Source organism: Camellia sinensis, chromosome 14 (genome assembly GCF_055761805.1).
Source record: "Camellia sinensis isolate YWXY chromosome 14, ASM5576180v1, whole genome shotgun sequence".
NCBI lineage: Eukaryota > Viridiplantae > Streptophyta > Magnoliopsida > Ericales > Theaceae > Camellia > Camellia sinensis.
This window is the reverse complement of record NC_138974.1, coordinates 133,094,600-133,122,269: the sequence shown is the minus strand read 5'-3', so window position 1 is coordinate 133,122,269 and position 27,670 is coordinate 133,094,600. Positions and strand designations below refer to the sequence as shown.

Below are 27,670 nucleotides of genomic sequence, written 5' to 3'. Positions count from 1 at the left end.
ATAGATTAATGTATATGCCTTTGCCCCAGCTGATTAATGAACAAAATCGCCAAATATGTGTAGTGCATGGATTGGGTGAGGCACAATAATTTGTTTGCACAATGCATTGCAAGTAGGATGACTAGATTAATGTATCTGCCCTTGCCTCAGCTGATTAATGAACAAAACCGCCGAATATGTGTAGTTCATGGATTAGGTGGGGCACAATAATTTGTCTGCGCAATGCATTGCAAGTAGGCCGAATAGATTAATGTATCTGTCATTGCCCTAGCTGATTAATGAACAAAACCGTCGAATATGTGTAGTTCATGGATTGGGTGGGGCACAATAATTTGTCTGCGCAATGCATTGCAAGTAGGCCGAATAGATTAATGTATCTGCCATTGCCCCAGCTGATTAATGAACAAAACCGCCGAATATGTGTAGTTCATGAATTGGGTGGGGCATCATAATTATTCGATGAAATGCATTGAAGCGACTGCTTTGGAAACGTTGCACCCATAATTAATAAGCAGGGTGGAGGCTAGACGCGCTTAGGTTCTGTGCTGTCTATAAATATATGGTGCTCAAATTCGACAATCTGCAAGAGGGAAAAGAGCGTGGTGTCGAATTGAGGAAATTTGGATGTCAAGAAGAATATTCTTCAACAGTAGAGAGGAGGGCAGGACACTAGCAGAACTGGACTTAGAAATAAATCAAGGAGGTAGCGAACCTGTGCGAATGGGAAACAGGACGTCGGAGGAGCGTGAGAGGTATCGCTCTCCCCCGTTGTCGAAGTAGGTCTCTAAGAGGGAGCGGGGTAGAGAAGTCACCCAGGAAGGAGAGGCAGCAGCGAGGGAGCTCCCACCGTTTGCGAAATGAAACTAGTAGGCCACCACATCCATTGAGTTTTTCGGTTTTTGTTGGGAATAAACCGATGACTGAAGCGGATTCGATTATCCGCGATCCAAATGTGGTAGTCAAGTTTGCTCGACAAATTTTTTTGCCTGAAGTCCAACAATCAATGGACAGTCGGCCCGATGACGAAATTTTTCGAGAGGGCATCCATGGAGTAGTAAAGGGCCTATACACCCCTGTCACGACCCAAATCCGCCCATATGGGTTTAGCATCGTAACCGGCCAGTAATCCTTAGATTACCAAAGGCCTTAGAATAGAATAACATATAATAGGGGTTGCAGAAGCAAATATACAAATTTACATAGTCCATAGAGTTGTGCAGACCTACATGGGACAGAAAATTTACAAAACAAACATATATATATATGTATACAGATGTGACGTCAAAAATACATTAGTCTTACGTCACCCAATTACACAGATAGAGTTGAGGGGAGCTTAGCCCAAGTACAGATATACAGAACAAACTCAACTAAAGCCTTGACGTGATCCTCTCAAGCGGAACCTCCTCAGGAGGCATGGTAGTTGGCTAACATAACAGAATCTTAGGCCATCAACTCTAGGCTTGGTCACGTGCCTTCCCACTTACATATATAATATAAATAGTGAGTTGGAGCCTAGTGAGTAATAACAGAGTAAAGGGGTTTAATGAATGTTGTCCAAGACAGTTATAGAAAACTGAATTCAGTAGTCATTAGAAATGGATTCATAATCATGTTCAGAAATCATAGTTCATAATAGATACAGATTCAGATTCATATTAATAATCAGAATTTGCAGTTAATCATACGTGGTACATTTATTAGCACTAGCAGAAATAGTTGACCCTTAAAGGGACGGCCATAAAGGCATACAGTTGACTCACGTGCATGGAGACAGTACAGTTGGCTCATGAGACGTACAGTTGACCCATAAAGCGACGTATACAGAAGGATCCATAATAGTTGGCTCATGAGACGTACAGTTGACCTATAAAGGGACATATATAGAAGGATCCATAACAGTTGACTCATGAGACGTATAATTGACCCATAATTGGGACGTAACAGAACAGATAACAGATGTCATCTGAAACTAAGAATGCCACGAATACATTTCAGAAATATTAGACAACCATTCATTCATACAGAAAATAATATTTCAGAAATAGATCATCTTATATGATTATGAAAATACTTATAATTGAACATAACTTTACAAAGTTATTACTCACAGATAACTGGTGGCTCCAAATAGATGGGTAGGGTGGCCAATTCACTTAACTTGAGACGCGTGACCTACATAACATGATAGATACATACATTGAAATACACGCTTGGATTTTACATAATTTATTTCATTTGTTCTTAGTGTGTTTCTAGCCTTTATCCTTAATATGGTGTCTTAATCTTGGCCTAGGAATGCCTAGGATAGAATGAGGATGCAAAAATGTACTTGAAAATATTTTTCAAAACTTGCTGAAAACAGGGTCCACGCTCGAGCATGGCTTTTCTCGCTCGAGCGGATATGCAAGATATGAGGGTTCGCTCGAGCGCAACTTTCTTCGCTCGAGTGGTCTACAAACTTTGAAAAAGTACTGGTTGCTTGATTTTCATCTCGACGGACGCTTGATCCTCGCTCGAGCGTGAAACTCAGACCCTTGCTCGAGCATGACTTTTGTCAATTTAGCGATTTGCAAAAACACATGAACTTTTGGGAGCATGCATGTCACGCTTGAGCGGACTTCTGGTCGCTCAAGCGGAGGTGCAAAAACAAAAGTGGTCGGTCGAGTAGAGGGTGTAAATTTTGGAATTTCTAGATTTGCTCCCAAAGTTCAAAACTCAATCTTAAAGAATCAAAACTCAATTTTTCTGAACCAAAACTTGAGAAAACACTCAGAAACTCATAAAACATCATGAATTAAGGATCATTTCAAGAAATTATGGCCCAATAGCTTGCCAATTGTGCAAAAATTCAACTTAAAATTTATGAATGTTCCATGAACATGACACCCATGAATTTCTTTGAACTTAAGCTTCTCAAAACATGATCAAATGCTACAAAACAAAATGAAACTTGATGATTTCCCATAATTAAGGTGAATTCAAGACATGCATGAGGGAATTCTTGGAAATTAAACTCAAAATGTGAAAAAAATATGCATACATGCATGGTATGGCTCAATACTCTTCATTTCTAGCTCAATTCTTGCATTATTTAACATAATTCTCTTGTGTTCATGCATTATAGTCTAGATTTCAAGGCTTAAGGATAAAATTCTTACCTAGAGACTTGAGTTCCTAAGTGTTGAAGTTGAAACTCTTAAATTCTCTTCAATCACACAACAATTTCTTGCAAGTTTTCCCCTTTCTCACTTAATCCCAAACCTTTTCTTAGTCTCTCACTTCTCTCTCACGTTTGTGTATCTTAGGAGCATGAGTTGATGATATAAAAATGATCTAATGGGATAAAGTATATGGCCCACTTACGGACACATGTTCAATTGAGGTTAAAGGCAATCATTTCGCATTAAATTAGTCTAATTATTTGGTTCCGAATTGAATTTTAACCAAACCTATCATAATATTCTAAAAATTCTAAATAACACATAACTTGAGTCAATTTCATGATAGGATGCCGATAAGGCCTCCAATTTGTAGAACAGATCAGAAACGTGAACAGATCATTCCACGTTAAACAGATATAAACTCAAATACGGTAACACACATACAATTTAATTCAAGTTTTGATCTCAAGAACTTATTAGGCATATTAAATCATGGATTAACATTAATCATAGGTCAGGATTGTAACAACCTCTTACGAAATTGGCATGCGTCTCCGTGAAGAGAGATAAAACAGAAAGATGGCCGCATTCAGAGCTTGGAACATCGTGCAGAGAAAGCTGAGAATAAGTTGAAAAAAGCTAAGGCTTTCGAAACGCCATCAGCGAGTCAAATGAACCCGAGCGTGGCGAAAAGCGTAAACCGGCGTCTTCTGAAGCATGCGATTACTGACCGAGATACGGTAAGCATGTTCGAAAGAGAAGCAATAAAAACGAAGGCCTACGAACAAGGTTTTTATGACGGCCGAAAAATTGGTATTCAAAAGACGAAGGAAAAATTAGCTGAGGATTTCTATCGATGCGAAAATCGTAGATTTAAACATGGATGGATTAAGGCTTTGCAGGTCACGGGTATCGATTCGACATCGCCTCTATATCAGAATTACAAATTTCCTTTCGAAGCTTACGACGCCGAGAAAATCGACGATGAAGAGGGTGTCGAATAGACTTAGATATCAATACATATTGTTGTACTTTTGAATTCGTCAAAAGCCATGTATTTGTGTTTATTTAATGAAATAAATATTTGCTGTATTGTTTCGATTAATGTTTGTATCTACTTGTGACAATTATACATTGATCCATGCCATTCTATTGCCAAATTTGGTCCTTCCGAATTCGGAGGATTACTCGGGCGTTCGTGGTTATATACCACGAAGGGCGCTCCGAATTCGAAGATCTATTTTTCCCAAAAGTGATATCCATAAAGGGCGCTCCAAATTCGAAGGCTTATTCGGCCTAAACGTGACATCCACGAATGAGGCTCCGAATTCAAAGTCTTATTGGGTTGGCCAATCATGGTATCCATGAAGGGCGCTCCGAATTCGAAAGCTTATTCGGCCCAAATGTGACTCTACGAATGGGGCTTTGAATTCAGAGTCTTATTGTGTTGGGCAATCGTGATATCCACGAAGGACGCTCCGAATTCGAAATCTTATTATGTTGGCCAATTGTGATATCCATGAAGGGCGCTCCGAATTTGGAGGCTTATTCGGCCCAATCGTGACATCCACGAATGGGGCTCCGAATTCGGAGTCTTATTATGTTGGTCAATCGTGATATCCATAAAGGGCACTCAGAATTCAGAGGCTTATTTGGCCCAAACGTGACGTCTATGAATGGGGGCTTATCTGTCCCAAATGTGACATCCACGAATGGGGCTCCGAATTCAAAGTCTTATTGTGTTGGCCAATCGTGATATCCACGAAGGGCACTCTGAATTCGGAGGCTTATTCGGCCCAAACGTGACATTTACGAATGGGGCTCCAAATTCAGAGTCTTATTGTATTGGCCAATTGTGATATCTACGAAGGGCGCTCCGAATTCGGAGGCTTATACAGCCCAAACGTGACATCCATGAATGGGGCTCTGAATTTGGAGGCTTATCTGGTCCAAACGTGACATCCACGAATAGGGCTTCGAATCTGGAGTTTTATTGTATTGGCCAATCGTGATATCCACGAAAGGCTGTAGCTCAGCTTTTTCGAGCCCCCTTTTGGAAGTTTGAAAAGAAAGCCCTACAGTTCGGACTCCCGTGGTTTTGAATCTAATCTCACAAGTGCAATGTGAAATTGATAAACACCAAAGAGTCCAAATCCGACAAATCGTTTTGAAAAATAGATTTTGAATCGAAAATGCCAAAATTAGACTGCTTTGCTAGATACATAGTCGCCACCTAAATATTTTATTTTGGAAAAATTTAAGAAACCCATGACTCGTGCCAAAAGCCACATGTCCATTATCACCAAAGTTGCCTCGGATCGGGAACTTGGGTACGAGAGGAGAAGGTCATGAATTGAGCACCTCCACTGGCCCGATCAAAGATCGGCCTTTACTAATCATGATATGATTTTATCAACATTATGTGTTCCTATTCCGGTTATTAAGCTAGCATTACTATGTGATGCACACAAGCAAGTATAGACTAGTTTGCTCAATTTGAAACAATTCAACTCATGTTTGTTTGCGAAAATGGTTTGAATTTGCCACCTTAAGTGGGCTTAAAGTTTGCGGATTTGCCACCAAACATAGTGAGCTTAAAACATGATTTGCCACTCAACAAAGTGGGCATAAAACATACATTCGTTGAATCGGTCCAATTCAAGCAACAAGCCTTCATCTACAGGCATTCAAGTAGTTTAACAAGTAAGCATTTAGACTCATGATAAGCATGCTAGACATGGCAACATTCAAACTCATGCAAATATGTTAAAGTACTAAAAACTTACCTAGTACTCCCAGCTAATAAGATATGAGTTAGAAAAATATGCATGATTCCTAACTATGTTAAATAACTAATGCAACGCATGCAAAGAATGCAATTAATAGGCTCGGCTACTAATATGGCATATGATTCAATTAAATAACATGCGGTTAAACACGTATTCAAAGAATTATTGACATGATAATGCAGTTTGAATGATGCGCCGAGTCTCAGTGCATGCAATATGAATGAATGGATGCAAACATAAAGTATGCTAATTGAAACGTGTCCCTAATCTAACCATCAAAAACGATTAAATAAAAAGGAAAAATACGTGGGGTTGGAAAACATACACACATGCACGCACACTTATTACAACATTATGCCCTCGCGAAGGAGGGTCCGAATGAATAGGCTAACTAGCTAAGCTAATTATTACAAAACTCAAAATGAGTAATTAACTAACTATCTAAGTTAATTAATGAATTAACTAGGCTAAGCTAATTAAACATTACAACATCAACTAATTAGCTACAACTAATTAGACTAATTAAATATTACAACACAATTTGCTATGTTAATGAAACAATTAAATAACAACGCATTTGATATGGATATTAAGGAAGATGGATGGAGGTTACATGTGCATCGCCTGAAAGCTGCCCTGTTTGCCCTAGACTGCCTCTATTTCACCTTCAGCCACTGCCTCTGTTTCTGCAAAACTGCACTGCTGGCCACACACCAAGGGTCGACCGTGCATTACTGATGGTCGGTTGGGCCTACAGACGGCCGGTCGTGCATTAATTTGGTGCAAACTCTGTTTTTGTGCTCTAAGGTGAAATCCATGCTGTGAAGGCCCGACCCAACTTTTCGCCATTTGTTTGACACCGTCAATGAACGGAGGTCACATCTCATATTTAATAAGTTCATCAATGTCATGTTAATAAATATTATCTATACTTCGCCATCCGGGGCGGACCTATAACAGAACAATAATTGATAATCCTCTTCGAGTGTGTCAAAAAATGAAACTCGTAAAGATGTATATATTTTTTTTCTTTAGGCAAAACGGATCACACCATCGAACTCAGAATGTCAAAATTAGTCAACAGTGATTAAATGAAATTTTTCTTGAATCGATTTTTGGACAGCCCGAATGTCCGCGCATTGCGTTTTATCAGAGCAGTGCAATTTGTGGTGGTAAAATCAGCCACCATGGCTGTAATTTCTTGGTGAGGTGAAAGATATATCCATCCCACTCCCTTTTTTACCACATACTTCACCATTCAATCCTAGCCATTGATCCTACCTACCCCTTTCTTCCTATGTATATCCTATATGTGCAGAAACTTCATCTTCTTGCTGAAAATTTGTAGATTTAAGAGAGAAAATCAAACACTTTCATCTTTGTTCTTCAAGCTTCAAGTCTAGGTAAATTCCTCTCTATATCTACTTCAATTCCATAAGTTAAAGCCTTCATTTCTTTCCTTTGATTTCATGTTACAATGAACCATGAATCTAAATCTTAAAATACAGATTTAGACTTTATTTCCTCCTATTGATATCATGTTGCAATGAACCATGAGGCTAAAGCTCAAAACAAGGATTTTACCCAACAAACAGTTTTTTTTTCCTGAATAGACAGTCTACTTTGAAAATTTGTCAAAAAATAGTTATGCCACTTTAACGGTTTATTTTTGTACCGGAGTTAAATTAGAGTGCTATCTTTCCAACCCAATTTGTTTCAACTCGATCCAACGGCTAGATTGTTGTGGAAATGATGTTTTAGAAACTGCAATGGATCTGGACCAGCTTTGTTTTACTGCCATTTTACCCTGTTTATGAGCATTTTTGGGAGACGAGTCCCCATGAAAAAGTTTCATAACATCTTGATTGATAACCTTGTAAAATTTCAGAATATTTTAAAGTGTTTTCATCAGGATTTTAGCCTCTGATCTAAAGTGCTACAAACTAAGAATTTCTGGACCATAAGAGAAGGACCCCTTTTAAATTGTACACTTTTGGATTATGGTTTGAATATTTATTTCATGCTTAGAATTAATTCCTAGACCTACTATAATGTAGTTTTGTTGGATTTATTTTCTAGTGTGGTCAAATAGCCTACATATTTTTACATGTTTTATTTTATTTGGACTCCACAATTAGATAAAGCCAATATTATATATAAAGTTCAGTAATTAGAATTTTAATATAATCACTCTTCTAAGATAAGAAGGAAACCTTGATGGATTAGGAATTCTTCTGATAGAGTTTATCTGGCCCTCTTCTCTCCTCTATATAAGGATGGATGACTCCCCTTCTTTTGATAGTATTCCATCACTCTAAGTTTTATAGTCATCCTAATGAAGTGAGAGACAGAGAGAAGAAGGTGAGCCAAGAATTAAAGGTTCAACTATTAGGGGTATTTTCTCAACTTCTCTAATTCAATAGCTGACAAAGGTATGTTCGTTTTATTCTTGAGTTGTATTGAATTCAAGATCCTGTTAAGTTTAATTCCGCATTATTATTATGGTTACATGTATTATTAATACTTACATGTGGTATCAGAGCTTTAGTTTGTGAATCAATACACCTTGGAATAATAATATATTTATGAATATTGTTATTATATTATAATTATAATTATTCACAAAAAATATACTTTTGTTTATAAGGTTTGAACTCTGTCGGCATGTGATGTGCACTCCACTAAGTATGCACATCATAGACTCCCTCACTCACAAGACAACATGATCTGTTAGGTCCTAACCTAAATAAGAGCACAGTCCACTCACTTTGTTTTGTGATTTGTTAAGTGCAGGCTTTTATGTAATTCTATATGCTGTTCATATGCATGTTTTGATTTAATATCAATTTTAGTGATAATAATTTTTATAATCATCATAATATGATATTAAATTGCACGTATTGCTTACCGTTATGATAAAGTGCATAGATTAAAAGCAATTTTATAATTTGTTGAATCATTCGGTCTATTAAAGAATTATGATTTTACCTCATTTGATTATATGCACTTATTGTTGATATTTATATATTTTCATGATTTAAATTTGATATCATGACATAATTTTATGACATTGAATATTAAATATTAAAGTGGTTAATTCATATTAGGTGTAATTCTTATTAACCATTATATGAGATATTCATGATTGTTATATTACATGATTTTGATATATAAATATTTATGTTCGTCCAGAGTTATTGTTATTATTATATTGGTAATTGCAATCACATAAAAGAAATTTTAGAAATCATAAAATTGTGATTTCATTAAAATTGTGATTGAATTAAGGATAATTAAATAACTCAAAATTAATGAATAGAGAATATTGTTGGTTAGTTTCGTATTCATAGGGTTTACTAATTTAGTAGCTGCCAAAGTGGCCTAGATTTGTAAAATTTATGAATATAGAACTATATAAAAGAATTGTTAAAAGGGTAACATTAAGGTCGATAATATTCTCAATTACAGTTATAATTAGGAGATTGAGACTAGCCCAAAGGAGAGTCACTTTCAAATAGTTATAAACTGGGTAGGATAATGTAACTTATGTAATTTGACAGATTAGAATTGAATATCCAAAGGTAACATGACTAGTTGAAAAAATTGCATAAATTACTTTAGACCTACATAAGTGATTATTGACGAGTGGACAATAGATATACCTAAGTTTTGCCCAAAGGAAAGACTTATGTGATATCAATAGTTCATCATAATTCTCAAAGCTTTAATATGTATATTGTTTATGCCTTTTTCCGTGTTACTTATGAGATCTTGTGTTAATACCTCTTAAGATCTATCAAAAAGATAGCTTGCTATCTAAGGTGGTTGGATTTAGAAGGGAGGCTATATTGACTCCTCCGACCTTCCTGGGATCTTACTTGGTTATTGACCAAAAGACTCTTTAGTAGCGTTACCCTAATGCTTAAAGTAAAATTTGGTTAAAGGCTGTTGAAGATCGACAAACCACTTGCTAGCACTATTATGGCTGAATTAACAACAGTGAAATATAATGGCCACCGAGGAGTTTAGGATCACATCCTCAATATGGCGACAAAGTTGTAAAACTTAAAACTTTAGAGATGCAGGTTGATGAAACTTTCCTCGTCTAGTTTATTCTCAACTCACTTCCATCACAGTTCGGTACATTCAAAATTCACTATAACACCAATAAAGATAAGTGAAGTTTGAATGAGCTGACTAATATGTGTGTTCAGGAGGAAGTGAGGTTGAGGAAGGAAGGACGCCAAACTGCATTGGCTGTAACTCATGGAGCTATAAAGAAAAAGATGGGTAAGTTTGTAAAATCAAAGAAAAATCCACCAAAGAAAAAGAATGAACCTGGGGAAGAAAATCAGGCTCAGAATGGTTTCACTGTCAAGTGCTACTTTTGTGGCAAGAAAGGACATGTGAAGAAAGACTGCAGCAAGCGAAAGGCTTGGTTCGAAAAGAAATGTAAGAAATTTTCTTTTGTTTGCTATGAATCAAATCTTGCTGAAGTATCTTCTAATACTTGGTGGATTGACTCTGGGGCCACGATCCACATTACAAATGACATGCAGGGATATCTCTTAACCAGGAAACCGAAGGAAAGTGAAAAATTTGTCAATATGGGGAACCGTCTCAAAGCTGAAGTCGTAGCTGTAGGAACCTATTGACTGATCTTAGAGACAGGTCATTAGATGGATCTAGAAGACACTTTTTATGTTCCTTCAATTTCTAGGAATTTTGTTTCATTATCCAAATTAGATCGTGTTGGATATTCAGTTTTATTTGATTGTGGAAAACTCAATTTAATGTTTAATTCAAAAGTGATTGGTTCTGGTAATTTATGTGATGGTTTATATAAAATTACCTTAAATCATGAGTTTGCACAATCATTAGTAACTCTGCATTCGAATACTGGTTTAAGACGTGGTCTAATTAATGAAAAATCCTCAATCTTGTGGCATAGACGGTTGGGGCATATCTCTAGAAATAAAATTGAAAAATTGGTGAAGAATGGGATTTTGGAAAACCTAGACTTCACTGATTTTCAGATATGTGTGAATTGCATTAAAGGAAAGCAAACCAAACACACCAAGAAAGGTGCCACAAGAAGTAATGAGCTTCTTGAGATAATTCATACAGATATTTGCGGGCCACTCAACATCCTATGTCTTAGTGGTGAAAAATATTTTATCACATTTATAGATGACTTCTCACGTTATGGATATGTGTATCTAATTCATGAAAAGTCTCAGGCTGTTGACATCCTTGAGGTGTACATAACTGAAGTCGAGAGACAATTAGATAGAAAGGTTAAAATAGTGAGATTAGACAGGGGTGGTGAATATTATGGTAAATATGATGAGTTAGGCCAAAATCCTGGCCCATTTGCCAAATTCTTAGAAAAGAAAGGCATTTGTGCTCAATATACAATGCCTGGTACGCCACAGCAAAATGGAGTTGCTGAACATACACTTAAAGATATGGTTAGGAGTATGTTAAGTTAGTTAACTGTACCTATTTCAATGTGGGGTGAAGCTTTAAAGACTGCAATGTATATCTTAAATAGGGTTCCTAGTAAGGCAGTCCCAATAACTCCTTTTGAGTTGTAGACTGGTAGGAAACCTAGTTTGAGACACTTACATATTTGGGGTTGTCCAGCAGAGGCAAGAATCTTCAACCCACAAGAGAAAAAGTTGGACTCAAGAACAATATCTGGATATTTCATTGGTTATCCAGACAAGTCTAAAGGGTACAAATTTTATCACAGTACGAGCATAGTGGAGACTGGTAATGCTAGATTCTTAGAGAATGGTGAAATTAGTGGGAGTGAGAAAACACGAGTGGTGAATTTCGAGGAAATTAGGGTAGATGTGCCAACATTTGACCCTTATCGAAAAATTATTGTTCCTCAGACTATTCCACAAGCTGAGGGAAACGAACAACATAATGAAAATCCTTCACCACTTCATGTTTCACCACTTCATGAAGATACCACCATTGAAAATATTGTAGAACCACCACAACCGGCAGTTCTGAGAAGATCTTAGAGGGAAAGAAAGCTTGCCATTCCAGATGATTACATGGTGTATCTACAGGAATCTGATTTTGATATTGGGATTAACAAAGATCCAGTCTCATTTTCACAAGCCATGAATAGTGATGATTCTTCTAAATGGGTCAATGCTATAAATGAAGAGTTAAAATCCATGGAATAGAATAGTGTTTGGGATCTCGTCGAATTGCTTAATAAGTGCAAAAAGGTCGGGTGTAAATGGGTCTTCAAGACCAAGCGTGACGCAAAAGGCAATATCGAACGATTTAAAACCAGATTTGTTGCCAAGGGTTTTACTCAAAAAGAAGGCATAGACTATACAGAAACCTTCTCTTCAGTATCTAAGAAGGCCTTGCTTAGAATCATCCTAGCATTGGTAGCTCATTATGACTTAGAGTTGCATCAAATAGATGTGAAAACTATTTTTCTAAATGGGAATTTGGATGAAGAAATTTATATGGAGCAACCAGAAGGATTTGCAAAGAAAGGTAAAAAACATTTAGCTTGCAAATTAAAGAAATCCATATACGGCCTTAAACAAGCTTCAAAGCAATGGTATTTAAGGTTTAATGATACCATTATCTTTTTCAAATTTAAGGAAAATGTAGTTGATCAGTGCATATATCTGAAGGTTAGTGGGAGCAAGTTCATTATTTTGGTGCTATATGTGGATGACATTTTGTTAGCTAGTAATGACCTTGGCTTATTGCATGAAAACAAAGGAATATCTCTCCAAAAACTTTAAAATGGTCGATATGGGTGAGGCAAACTATGTTTTTGGCATAGAGATCTTTAGGGATCGATCTCGATGATTGCTAGGACTATCACAGAAAGGATATATTGATCGTGTTTTGGAGAGATTCAATATGCAGTTTTGTTCAGCCGGTGATGCACCCATCATGAAGGGTGATAAATTAAGTGAAAAACAGTGTCCAAGAAATGACTTGAAAAGAAAACAAATGAAGGACATTCCATATGCTTTGAGACTACAAATCAAGCTTTATGGTTGCGAAATTTCATCTCAGGACTTGGTGTTGTTGACTCAATTGTCAGGCCGCTGAAGATATATTGTGACAATACCATAACAGTTTTCTTCTCTAAGAATGGAAAGTACTCTAGTGGTTCCAAACACATGGAAGTAAAGTACATAGTCGTTAGAGAAAGAATCCAGAAACAACAAGTGTTAATTGAAAACTTAAGCACATCTCTTATGATTGTTGATCCATTCACAAAGGGATTGCCACCAAAGACATAAAAAGAGCATGTTATCAGAATGGGTCTTTTAAGCAACCCTTGATGTGTATGGTTAATCGCGAGTGCTTATTTTTTATTTGACACTATTTGCACAATAATAATTTTGTTTCTGTTTTTCCTGTTCTAAAAGTGTGTGTACACATTAAATTGAATATTGATAAACAGGAAATGTCTTAACAAGACAAATTACAGGGGCCTTTCAGGAAAATAATTATATATCCTGATAATGGACTGGGTTGGTGAAGGTTATCGATGGTATAGTGCATAGAAGGAAATATGACATAAATGTTATATAACCGCTATGACTCACATTGGTGATCTGAAGTAATCACAGTATTATAGTTCCTAATATATCTGAACTTGTTGGCTATTTTTTAAAATCACGTGTCAAAGTTTTTAGTGTGGAATCCAATGAGTCAAAATTTTTATAAGTTGCATATTTTTGGAAAAACTCATAATTGCATCATAATCAGCTTAATGGGCCAAGTGGGAGAATGTCAGATTTATTTTCTAGTGTGACCCAATAGCCTACATATTTTTACATGTTTTATTTTATTTGGACTCTACAATTAGATAAAGCCAATATTATATATAAAGTTCAGTAATTAGAATTTTAATATAATCACTCTTCTAAGATAAGAAGGAAACCTTGATGGATTAGGAATTTTTCTGATAGAGTTTATCTGGCCCTCTTCTCTCCTCTATATAAGGATGGGTGACTCCCCTTCTTTTGATAGTATTCCATTACTCTAAGTTTTATAGTCATCCTAATGAAGTGAGAGACAGAGAGAAGAAGGTGAGTCAAGAATTAAAGGTTCAACTATTAGGGGTATTTTCTCAACTTCTCTAATTCAATGGCTGACAAAGGTATGTTCGTTTTATTCTTGAGTTGTATTGAATTCAAGATTCTATTAAGTTTAATTCCGCATTATTATTATGGTTACATGTATTATTAATACTTACAAGTTTTTCATACGTTGTGTTTAGATCTCGGTTCCGGTTGATTTTACCAAACTTCGTGTACATTTAGGTGAGTTCATGCTTACACTTTTTACATGTATTTGAATATAATGACATGCTTTGATTGATGAATTATTTTGGAGTATGAGATTGCATTGATTTATGAATAACTGAATAAACATATGATTTTGAACTTTAGCAAGTATGCCTATGATTGGAAAAGCACCTTGAATACATTTTGAAAATCATGCTATGTTTTAGAAAACATGAGCTAACGGGATAAGACGACTCACACGTATTGCTTATATACATATTGTTTTTATGAAGCCATGGTTAAGACATTGTTATAAAACTCTTGCAAATGTAATAACGTACATTCGAACGGAACATCCCGGACGTTGAGGGAAATTAAAGATACCAACGAGTGAGGCGTCAAAAGGGTGGTTGTTGGAATGCGACCATCGTCCCTTGGCATGATCATGACCACTTAATATTAGTATGGGTAGCTCCCTACTTCTCTGGCAACATATCTAGTTGAATGGACATATGTATGTATATTTTGATATATATATATATATATATATAAAAGAGCATTTATTTTGTCTTTTCAGCCATTGGGCTTTTGAACATGAACAGTCATGCTTGAAACTTGGAATATTTATGTTTGAACCGTCATGCTTGAAACTTGGAATATTTATGTTTGAACCGTGGCAAACTTGTAAATTGTGTAAATATGTTCTCACAAGCTTTATAACTCACGGGTGTGTTACTAACCCATTTCAGGTAAGGAGAATGCTTAGTGGATAACCAAAAGCCTATTTTTGTGGTGTCTCATGGCTTGGGATGGATTCTAGACCTATAGTTTTATATAAGTCATGTATTACCTCTTTTGTTGGCATAGGGCCAAGTTATTGTTGTAACTTAACTTTCCTTTATGACTTGTATGACTTATATAGCAACGCTCTAGTTAAATGTAATCACCTAGTATTTGCGATGATTTATTTATTTGTTCTCTAAACTAGTTAGTAGTAGGCCTAGGGTGCGAGACGAGGCGCTGGCCACACGCGATTCCGATTAGCCCCTATTTTGGGTCGTGACAAATGCAAATAGAACATTTTCAAGCTCTATTTGTCCTTACTTCCTTCTCTGTCATAGGAAAACCTCAAGAGAAGGTTGGAATTGATTCCAAAACCATCAATGAGCAATATGATCGCTTGATGATCTCGAATGTCATTTTGGACCAAAAATCAATGAAAGTAATGCAAATGGACCACCACTTCCTTTTGTCATGGAATGAACTTAACAAGAGAAGTTGAAACGCTTCAAGGACATTAAAAACACCATGAATTAATGCTTGATGACCCTTGACACAATGAGCTTAGCATAATGTCCAGCCAAGTTCAAGCTATTTAAGCCATTTTCTTTAAGTGTGTTGATCCAAAATTTAAACCAATTGTTTTAGGCTTTGCCATTCATTAGTCCATTTATTAAAATGTGATGTTAAAGTCCTCTAAACAAGAAGTGATGTCAAACAAGAGGTCCTCCCAAAATATGAGAAGGAGACTACACCATTGACGATGAATCTCCGAAGAGATTAAGCCATTAAGTGTAGTGTAATAACCCTCGTCACTGTTTACCGAATAACCACTGATTACCGTTGAACTAAACTAATTATGACTGATAACTGAACTGATTAAAGTACTGAATTGAACTGACTGACTGAAAACTGGAATTGAATTGACTGAGTGTGCATGTTAATTTGTATTCTATCTGTTTGATTGATTATTTGATCTGTTCACGTTTTATGTTTAAACTGCTAATTGAAGGCCTTATCGGCGGCCGAACCGAGAATTGATTGATGTTTTATGATCCTCATAATTAATGTGAATTTATGGTGTATCTACCTGAAAACTGATTAGGTATGATTAAATTAGATTAAATATTGATCAATTGCATAAGTTTGACTTAATTACCAAACTAGCCTTAGTGGCCACTCAATATATATAACATTTTTGAGCCTCCTTGCACTCGTACATAAACATTTCATCAGTCCATATCCCTTAGACTCAACCGACCAAGTCGAGAGAGAGAGAGAATTGAGTTGATCTTGGTTTCACCTTGAAGAATTGCTTGGTAATTGAAGTATTGGTTTCATAATTGAGCTCCTAGTCTTGCATTGGAGACCTAAGGTAGAGTAATTACCCTCTTGTTATCTTGTTCTTGCATGATTCATGTCAAAATTGAAGATTGAGTCATGTTTTAGTTCATACAAGGTGAATTGAAGCTCATTTCATGCATGCATGTTTGAATTGTTGAGTTGTGAGTTGATTTCATGGTAAAATGGTACATGCATGTCCATAACTTTGTAATGGTCCATGTTTTCAACTTGTTTTTGGATCAATTGGCTCCTTAGAGCATCAAATTGAACTTTGAAGTTGTTTTAAATTCATGCATGTTTGCATGTTCATATTGTTCTTGAAATTGGTTTGAAATTGGGTTTGAATTAAACACCCTTGGGCTTTGATTTCTCAAAATTGAGCTTTGAACCATGATATTCTATGTGTTTATAAAGGTTTTCCAGAAAAATGGGCCCAAGAGGATTGGTTTTGATGCATTTGAACCTGGTTTTGGCTTGGAGGTGCAATCTGGAATTCCCAGATTTTGCACTTCCGCTTGAGCGGGGAAAATGGCGCTCGAGCGTGGAATCCGAGCATCCAGTATTTCTGCGTACTGTTTTACAGTCCGCTCGAGCGGAGGATTGGGCGCTCGAGCGGAAGATTGTGTCTCAAGCTCGAGCAGGCGTCGAGTGGAGATTTCACCCATCCAGTACTTTTACAGTACGCTCGAGCGGGAAAGTTGACACTCGAGCGGGTACCTTTGTTGCATGACCGCTCGAGCGGGGAAACCTACGCTCGAGCGGGACTCTGTTTTTCTGAAAATTCTGAAACTGCTTTTTGTGTACATCTTTGCATCCTCATCCCATTCTAGGCATTTTTAGGCCTAGTTTAAGACATCTTTGAGGATATAGATGTAGAACACACCGAGGCATTAGGGGTTAAGTTATTATCTTTCCCAGCTGTGTAGCTTAGTGTGTTCAATCTGTTAACTGTGTAGGGTTGGCGACTGGAGAGGCACGCTCTAGCATACTGTAGCCCAAACTCTGTGAGTAACGATTGTGTAAAGATATGTTCACAAATGATTATCTTCTGAACAACTGAACTGTACTGTTTTCTGAACTGATTACTGTTAACTGAATGAATGTATGTCCTATATTCTGAACTGTATTGTGGCATCCTTAGCACCTACTGTTTACTGTTACTGCGACAGAATTCTCTGTCGGTTCCCTTGTTGGAACCACTACTGTTTACTGACTGATGGCCATCATTACTGCTCGGTCTTTTAAGACCTACTGTTTACTGTACTGTTATGCTAATGGGTGTACCACATATGACTGTACTGACTGAAAGACTGAAATACTGTTTAAATGAGCTGTTTTCATACTGTAAGGACATTCATTCTTAACCTCTTTACGCTTTATGTTATTCACTGGGCTTTAGCTCACTGCTCATATATATATGTAGGTGTTCAGGCACCAGACCGCGGCTAGAGGCGTCAGGGTTACTCCAGTTTTGTCAAGCCAGCCTATGTGCCTCACTGCGAGGTTCCGAGCCTATCGTGCTAAGGCTTAGGGGTGTTTTAGAATCCCCCTTCTGTACTGTCTTACTGTTCTGTATAGACTGAATGTTTACTGTACTGTTATGCAGGGATTGAGTCCCGAGTCTGAATGATTGTAAATATTGTGCATACTATTCGGTACTGTTTATGTATAAATGTATGAAAAGTCTTTTTGCATACAGACTGTCACAGCTCATTGGGCATTGTTTATTTACTGTTTTGGCTTCCGCCAGGCTCTGTACTTTGTATTACTGTACTACTGTTCTGCAGGTCTTCGGTAACCTCAGATTACTGGCCGGTTACGGTGCTAAACCCATAGGGCCGGGTTTGGGTCGTGACATGTAGGTCTCCTTTACATGCATTGAGTAACCTCAATTGGTTGAAACCATCCTCATGAATGAAAGATATGAAATGATTGGTTGATTAGCAAACTTAGACTCCAAACATGGAAATGAACAAAGAAAGTGCATTAAACAACAATCAAACCAACTTATGAGACCTCAAGTGTATCAAATAAGGCACAAACCAATTGAGAAAGCTTAGACAACCTCAAAACAGTCCTAAATACATGAAAATCATAGGTGAAACATGCATAAAAAGGGTTAAAGAGTTAGACAATAAAGATTAAGGCTAGTAAACAAGGGTGAAGAGGGGTGGCTAACCCCTCCGTTTTTGAAGCTTCAAAACATTATTTTCAGCCTTTTCAAACCTCTGAAAATCAGTATGAATACCAAAGAAAAAGAGTGAAAAGGAGAAGAGTTTGAGTTATGAATAAAGGTGTAGAAAGCAAGTTCTCTCTACCCTTTTGGTAACCCTTCAAACCCAACTCCAACACTTCAAACAAACTCAAAACCAACCAAAACAGCAAGAATAATGGAGTAAAGAACAGAAATGAAGGCAAGAAAAGAGAAAACAAGCTTATACCTTTCAAGAAGTAAACTTGTTCTTGGAGTTTCAAACTTGGTTTCAATACATTCTCAAGCTTGAATTACACTTCCTCAAGATTAACCAAGACTTTTTGATGGTAAGGCAAGGTTGTATATGGTGTATATAAGTGGTGTAAGCAAGCTAGGTTAGCTTCAAGGTAACTTGCAATGGAAGAAGGAGGAGTGAAGGGCTCTCAAGGTGTATATATCTCTTCTTGAATTTTTTTCAACCCTCAAAACAATCCCAAAGCTTCGATTTTATAGAATTTGAGCTGAAAATGTGATAAATATCTTCAAAAATGGACAACTGGCAGTCTCTCGCCCAGAATAGTGTTTATAGCCGTCGAAGGTCGGCCAGTCATTCACAGCCACGGCCGGCCATCACTAACGCACGGCTGGGCCTTGATGGGCTCCTCTATTTTTTTGGTTCAAACTCACCTTAAGGTGAGAAATGGTCCAAAAATGAAACCCAAGGGTTCAAACAAGGTAATTATTGAAGATGTGAGGTTATTTGGGAAGCCTGACTGATTTCGAATTGCTGCGGATACACAATTTAACTTTCATCACTGAGTGCATTGAATCAAGAGTCTAAGTCTTACAGGCGGTCAAAAATTGGTGTCTACAAGGGTGCCCCGAATTCAGAGGCTTTTTCGGCCCAAACGTGACATCTACAAATGGGGTTCCAAATTCGGAGGCTTATTTTGCTGAAATGTGACATCCACGAATGGGGCTCCGAATTCGAAGTCTTATTGTGTTGGTCAATCGTGATGTCCACGAAGGGCACTCTCAACTCAGAGTCTTATTGTGTTGGCCAATCGTGATATCCACAAAGGGTGCTCTGAATTCGGAGGCTTATTCGGCCCAAATGTGATATCCACGAATGGGGCTCCGAATTCGAAATCTTATTGTGGTGGCCAATCGTGATATCCATGAAGGGGGCTCCAAATTATGAGTCTTTTATTCGTTATTAAACCATTATTAACGAGACTGCAATAAGAAAGGATATTGTATTGGGGAATTTAAAGATGTACACATAACATATCAGCAAAAATTAGAAATAAACTAGCATGCCGTACAAGTTAGCTTATTGATAAAATTTGCACAAATGTGTGGAATTCTAGGGGTGTTGCAAATTTCTCCCAGCCATATCCCTGAGTCAATACGCCCCTGTTCTGGCGATTGAATCAACCTGATAAGGGCTGTTCTAGTTGGGGCCTAATTTTTCTGTCTGTTAGATTCTTAGTAGCATGAAGCACTTTCTTGAGGACTAATTCTCCAGGTGTATAACGACAAAACTGTACACGCTAATTATATGATTTAGCGAGTTATTGTTGATACTGCGCCATGTACGCAAGGGCACGATCTTAGCATTCTTCAATCAGAGTCAAGTCTAAGGCCAACATCATGTCATTACGGCTCATGTCAAAAACCTTGGATTTCAGCGTGGGTAGGCCGATCTCTAGGGGGACAATCACCTGGGTTCCAAAGCATAAGCGAACAGCGTTTCCCCAATGGATTGTCTTGGAGTAGTGCTATGAGCCCACAACACACTGGACAACTCTTCGAACCATCTACCTTTAGCTTTTTCCAACCTTTTTTTGATACCGTCCAGGATGACTTTATTGGAGGCCTCCACCTGACCATTGCTTTATGAATAAATCGGCGAGGAAAAGTAGGGCCGGATACCATACGTGTTGCATAATTCTCGGTAGACGCCGCAATCTAATTGGGTGCCGTTGTCTGAGACAAGTGCTCTTGGTATGCCGAATCGTGTTATGATATTTTTCCACACAAAACGCTTAACATTGACATCGCGAATATGTGTTAATGCCTCTACTTTGACCCATTTTGTAAAATAATCTGTTGTAACAATCAGGAATCGCTTGTTCCCTGGAGCTCGTGGTAATGGTCCAACGATATCAAGTCCCCATTGAGCGAACGACCAAGGACTACTGATAGAGTTTAACTCATCGGCAGATAGATGAGTTAAAGGGAAAAACTTCTGGCATTGTGCGCATTTCTTGACATAATTCTCGGCATCTGTTCGCATAGTCGGCCAATAATACCCCTGTGTTACGGCTTGATGGGCCAATGAGCGTCCTACAAAATGGGCACTACAGCTACCTTCATGTATTTCAGCCAAGAGTTCCTCAACTTTATCTGGATGAAGACATTCTAAGTACGGCCCAGAAAGGGATTTTTTGTAGAGTTTTCCATGTGGATCCAAGTAGTATCACAGGGCTTTATTTCGCAGTTTGTGGGCTTCTTTCTTATCCATTGGGAGTTGTTCTGAGGAAAGGAATACACCAATAGGATCCATCCAACTTGGTCCTGGTTCAATGATGCTAATTTGAACTGGTTCAGAAGAGGTAATGCTCGGCTCAATGATGAATTCTACTTCGATTGTCCGTTTGATTTCTGAGTTGATGGTAAAGGCTAGGCAAACAAGGGCATCCGCATGCGTGTTCTGATCTCGGGTTATTTGATTCAATTTGTGGTGGTCGAATTTCGCGAGCAAGGAATTCACCGTTTTCATGGAGGCTGCTATGCAGTCATTTTTAGCTGTATACTCCCCTTTTAACTAGTTGATGACTAATTTCGAGTCACAAAAAACAAACAACCGCCGCGCACCAAGGTGAAATACATTCCAAAGGCTGGTTAGCAATGCTTCGTATTCAGCCTTATTATTTGATGCATCAAAGCCCAGTTTGACCGCCTATTTAATAATTGCCTCTTCAGGGGTCATGATTACTATGCTTGCTTCACTGTCACGTTGGTTAGATGACCAATTACAGTATATCTGCTAAATGTCTCCAACATATGTTCTCCAATTGGGTTTAGGTTGCACTTGATCGGACTTGAGGTTGGCAAGGCATCCTGTGAATTCGACTACAAAGTCGGCAAACACCTGCCCCTTAATGGCAGTTCTAGGCAGAAATTGGATATCATACTAGCCGAGTTCCAAAGCCCATTTCGAAATGCGCCCTGATGCTTCCACGCTACGGAGCGCTGATCGGAGGAGATAGTCTGTTAATACCCTTATGGTATACCCCTAAAAGTAATGCATCAGTTTTTTTGCAGCCATGACGAGAGCAAAGATGAGCTTTTCCAGTGGCAGATAACATGTTTTGACGTCAACCATTGCCTTGCTTATATAGTAAACTGGTTACTGTACCCCAAGTTCTTCCGTTAAAAGTACGGCGATAACCGCCCGATCAGATACCGCCAAATACAAAATGAGTGGATCGTCTGCCGAGTAGGTTGCCAAGAGTGGTAATGATCGGAAGCCGTCCAAAGTGGCCTGGCACTCGGGGGTCCATTCAAAGGCTTTGTCTTGCCGAAGTGTGTGAAAGAATTATCGGCAGCGATCTGTGGAACGACTGATAAACCTGTTGAGCGAGACGGCCATTCCTATCAGCTTCTGAACCTCTTTGACCAATTGAGGAGAGCCAAGTTCTAGAATTGCTGTGATCTGTTTTGGGTTGGCCTCTATTCCGCGGTGGTTAACAATGTAGCTGAGAAATTTGCCAGATCTGATGCCGAATGCACACTTGGAGGCGTTCAGTTTCATTTTATACTTTCGAAGAATGCCAAATGTCTCTGACAAATCAGCTAGATGGGCATGCTTTTCCTTGGATTTGACCACTATGTCGTTGATGTATACTTCCATGGTGCGACCGAGCTGTTCCTTGAACATGGCAGTAACAAGTCTCTAGTAAGTTGCCCCCGCATTCTTCAGCCCAAAAGGCATGCCCTTATAGCAATAGGTTTCCCTTGGGGGTGAGGAATGCGGTCTTTTCTTGATCCTCCAGATGCATGACAATTTGGTGATAGCCTTTATAAGCGTCCAAGAAACTCATGCATTGATGATGTGCCGTTGCATTTACGAGTTGGTCTATTATGAGGAGGGAAAAATAATCCTTGGGACAAGCTTTGTTCAAATCCATGAAATCCACACAAACACGCCAAGATCCATTCTTCTTCTTTACAACTACGGTATTGGACAACTATGTAGGATAGGTTACTTCGCAAATTGCCCTAGCGTCAAGCAATCAGTCAACTTCTTCAATAACGGTCGAAGCATGCTCTGCGGCTGACCGTCGACTTTTCTGAATGATTGGCTTACATTTTGGATCAACGTTTAAGAGGTGCTGGGATACAGATGGATCCACCCCTAGCATCTCGTATGATGTCCACGCAAACACGTCGAGGTTGTCGAGTAAAAAGGATACAAGCTTGTGTCTGTCAACTTCGTTTAAGGAAGTGCCGGTCATGAAGACCTTGTCAAGACTTTCATTAATTTCGATTCGATCTCGGTCTTTAGTTGCCTTTTCGCTGAGGACTTTTCCAATGTCCTCGAGGCTCTCTCGATCCAGTACTTCAATCGAATTCATTTCCAGTTCCTTTGGTCTCTTTGCAGCAACAAAAAGGTAGCATGCCTGTGCCGATTTCTGAGAACCCTAAATTTGTTCAATGCCATACTCAGTCAGAAAACGAAGTAATTGATGGTAGGTACTTGGCACAACTTGCATGGTATGCAACCAACTTCCCATGATGAGGTTGTATACTGATGGAAGTTTGACAACCATAAATTCTACATCTACTGACCTGGTGCTTGCCTGAACTGGTAGTGTGATCTTACCGAAGGATACTCAGGGTTAGCGTTGAAGCCGAATAATGGGTAATCGGCCAGCAACAAATCCGAGTCAGTGAAGCTGAGTTTAACAAACATCTTGTAATACATTATTTCTAAAGTGCTGTCCTGATCGATGAGAACGCGTTCAATGGTGAATCTGTTCACGCGTAGCTCGATGACGAGGGGATCGGTATGGAAGAGAGTTACTCTAACTAAGTCGGTGTCGTCGAAACTAATCCTTCCAGTTTCATGGGACCGTTTTGCTGGTGTGATTGGCTTACGCAGGCTAGGTTGCAACTGAATTGTATGTACCTCGACTGACGACCGCAGATTGTATATCATGTGAATTACACCAAGCAGAGGTGAATCTAGTCGTAAGGTTACCATGTTCGGTGGATTATTTTTTTGGATGTGTTGCGCCAGCAGACCATCTTGTACCAGCTCCTCCAGGTGATCCTTCAGTACATAACAACTATCGATGTCATGACCATGGTCCTTGTGGTATTTGCACCGCTTATTTCTTCTTATTGTATCGGAAGGTCTCATCATTTTGGAAGGTCATTTTAAAGAACGGAAGGTGTTGGACTTTCGACAAAATCTTGCTAATCGGCTCTGCTAATTTCGTGTACTTCTTGTCCGAGCGTCTTGCGCCTCTGCTATCTACTTGATATTGTTCATTTGATCGGTGTGTACATTGATCGCTTGATCGGCGCGAATCACGCCTTTTGTCTCGTTTAGCCCAATTCCACGGCTTAGCGCTCCTTAATGGCATGACGCTTATTGGCTGAACAATACCAAACGGAGCCGCCTTAATGGCTTTCTGTCCGGCTTTAACCCGCAGGGCATCGTCCTCCACGTTATAATATTCTTCGACTTTCTTCATTAACGCCCAAACTGTTTTGGGGGGCCGTCTGGTCAACGAACTATGGAGGGGACTATCAGGATGTAATCCTATTTTAAAGGCGGTGATGACCATGGAGTCATTGTAGGCATCATCTACTAGGTTAAAACATTCCCAATAGCAGGCCGAATATTCACAAACGGTTTATTCTCGTTTAATTTGCATTGCCTAGAGAGAGTCAGCTTGCTTTGGCTGAATTTCATTGGTGATGAATCTTGCCCTGATAGATTTTTGGAGTTGATAAAATCTCTTTATCGATGTCGAATCTAGTTTATAGTACCATCTGACGGCTAATAGTCCCAGGCTGCTTGGAAACATTCGACACATGAGGGCTTCATCGTCAGCATACAGTGTCATCGCTTGTTTATAATGAAGAATATGGTCAGTGGGGTCTGATTTTCCGTCATACAGGGTGAACGATGGTGCTTTGAACTTCTTGGGCAGTACAACCCTTGCGATGCGTCGCACAAAAAGGTCATGCTTGTCTTCTTCATTCGAATCATCACTTCTTTTCCCTCGTCTATGCCGTACGTACAAACTTCCTTCGGATGAGCTAGATATATCGACTCGTTCCTTCTTTCTGGGTTCCTGGGATGTCGAGTCAGAATCACTGTCATTATCATGTTTTCGAAGTCGACGTTATCGATCATCCTTCTTTCCTGGGGGTCGACCCCGGTCATGGCATGTGGCCTGTTGGGATTTGGCTAACTCCAGGGCCAATTCCTGGCGTAGGCGCTCGTTCTCAGCCATCATGTTTTCTAGACACTGTTCATTTTGCTTTGCCTGATCCATGATTGTCTGCATTGTCTCTTGCACTGAAGTTGAGGGGTGAGGTTTGAGCTATTGAGTCGAAGTTCAAGGCTCGTCGCGCAGTGATATTCTCCGGTCCAAGCATGTTCCTTGGAGTGATGTCATCTCTTGGCATAACGTCGTCAGCAACTACCGGAGGATCATCTGTTACGCCCGCCATAGATGAGCTCGAGTATTCCCACAGACGGTGCCAATTGTGGAGAAGTGGTTTGGAAATACTCCAGGATCCAGCCATACGTCCTTGATCCTCTAATCGCTACTTGAAAAATGGACAAACACTCCGGTCAGGGTTGTCGGAATTAGCACTCCGACGGACAAGTTAGTATTTTCTCCAACTTACTTCTCTTTCAAGTTATTTTGTTTCTTCTCACATACCTTTCTTTGGTTGATGTTCCTTTATTTATATTACCTTCTGGGCCCAAGGATCGAGCCCACTCTTAATCTCGCGCATGATTTGCTTACTCGGCTTTGCGGTTGTGTGCTGGTTTCTATTTGACTCCTTACGTGGCCGATTTGTATATTTGGCTTCAAGAGCCCTTGGTCAGAGCCGAATTGTATTTAGCCTGGTGTCTTCAAATCCATTTGGCCTTCCTTAGTATATTAAATTCGGCCCCACAGATTTCTTGTTGTATTTTCAATTTGGAAATCCTTTTATCAAATGACAATGGTTGATATTTGGTATTTTTGTGTGAAAAATATAAAACTTGATTTTGTCAATTTTTTAAAAAATCAAATTAAATAGGTTTGATAATGCATAGTTTTCTTATACGCATTTATTATTGGTATTTGACAATTTACTTGATAATCTTTTGGTTATGTTGAGTTGGATTGTTATCAAAAAAACAATGTTGACAAGTTGTTATGTTATGTTCAAAATTAATAAAAGTTTAAACCGTTAAACCGATTCGCATCCATCTGTCAAACCACCAATCCGTTCAATCCGCATATGTCAATTCAGTGGACGGATAGCGGATTAGAGATTTTCTAACCGCAATCGAACTGCGAACACTTCTAATTCATATTATAAAATTTATCAAATATAGCATCTTTATAAAAATTTAAATCAAACATGTTAGTCATAACATCAATTATTGTGAGTGATATGAGGGTTTATTTCAAACTTTAATATTCTGAACAATTCATAATATAAAATTTATTAAATGTAGTATCTTTGTAAAAATTTAAATTAATCAATATTCATCATAACTAAGAGCAACTCTAATAATACTCTTCGTTTAAAGAGAAATGCGTGGTAGCTTGAAATTGGAGCTGCTCGAATGCCCCGAGTGCCAAAATGACTTTTTTTTTCTTTTTTTTTTCTTTCTTTCTCGAAATTGGTTTGAGAGAAACATAGAGGCGAGAGAAAGAGAGAAGGAGAAAGAGAGGAGAAGCTGAAACTTGATCTTCGGTTGAACCACAACCCAACCCATTACCATGGACTGCGAGGCTGAAGTTTAATCTTTAACTGTGGATCTTTTGCTAAACCATGATTTTTGACTGAACCACAACCCAACCCACCGCCATGGACGGAAAGGCCGAAGCTTGATCTTCGGGTGTGGCTGTTTTGATTATGATTTTGATATCTTCGGGTGTGGCTGTTTTGTTTTGTTTTTTGTGGTTTTTTTTGGGTTATTTTGCAAATTGTGCTTTGTTGAATAGTAATTACTTGGAATGATGAAATTAAACTGTACTAGTGACAACAATACAAAATCAAACTGGGAATGATGAAATTAATAGCTTTTTTCTTTATCTACTGAGGAAATAATGAAATTGGGAATGCAAGATCAAACAAGATTTGTATGGAGATAGCCGGCCGGCCATAAAACCATTTGGCCGCCCAAAAAAAATGCTGGCCAACCAACTTTTTTTCTCGATCTATTTTTCTTCATCCTTGGGTTTGAGAGAGAGAGAGAGAGAGAGAGAGAGAGAAACGGTTGTGGCTGTTTTGATTTTGATTTTATATGGGTTTGGTTTTGAATTTGGATTTGATTTTGATTTTGGATTTTGGATTTTGGATTTTGGATTTTGATTTTGATTTTGATTTTGATTTTGAACAGAGGAAGAAGAGGAAGGAAAAAAAGAAGGGGAAGGAAGAAAAGGAAGAAGAGAAGGGAAAGGAAAAAGAAGAAAAAAAAATTGATTTTAATTTTGAGTTCAGAGCTGCTGGAAAGAATAGAGGGAGAAGAGGAAGAAAAAAAGAAAAAAAAAAACGGGCCATTCGAACTTCATCTTTTCGAGTTACATAGTGGTGTTTTGAGAAATTGATGAAAAGTTGACTTTTTAACTTTATAAAATCTATTTTATCTTTTTATAAGTAAAACATGAGAAGTTAATATGATCCAAAATAGATAAAAAAGTTAAAAATTAACTTTTTGGTATTTTACTTCCCAAAAAATCCCAGAGCGGGATTGTCATTTGAATTTGCCGACGTGTTTATCGGTATACGTGGCAATTCATTATTGGAACACATGGACTACACGTGGCAATTCATTATTGGAACACATGGACTACCGCA

General features: G+C 38.3%; 1 long non-coding RNA gene across 1 annotated transcript; it reads left to right on the top strand.

Annotated features, from left to right (window-relative positions):
• Positions 1 to 7,297: 7,297 nt before the first annotated feature.
• Positions 7,298 to 15,225, top strand: LOC145807982 (uncharacterized). The gene is made up of 2 exons (XR_014351433.1): positions 7,298 to 7,356; positions 14,991 to 15,225. It is a non-coding gene; the product is annotated as an uncharacterized LOC145807982 (long non-coding RNA).
• The last annotated feature ends 12,445 nt before the right edge of the window (positions 15,226 to 27,670 follow it).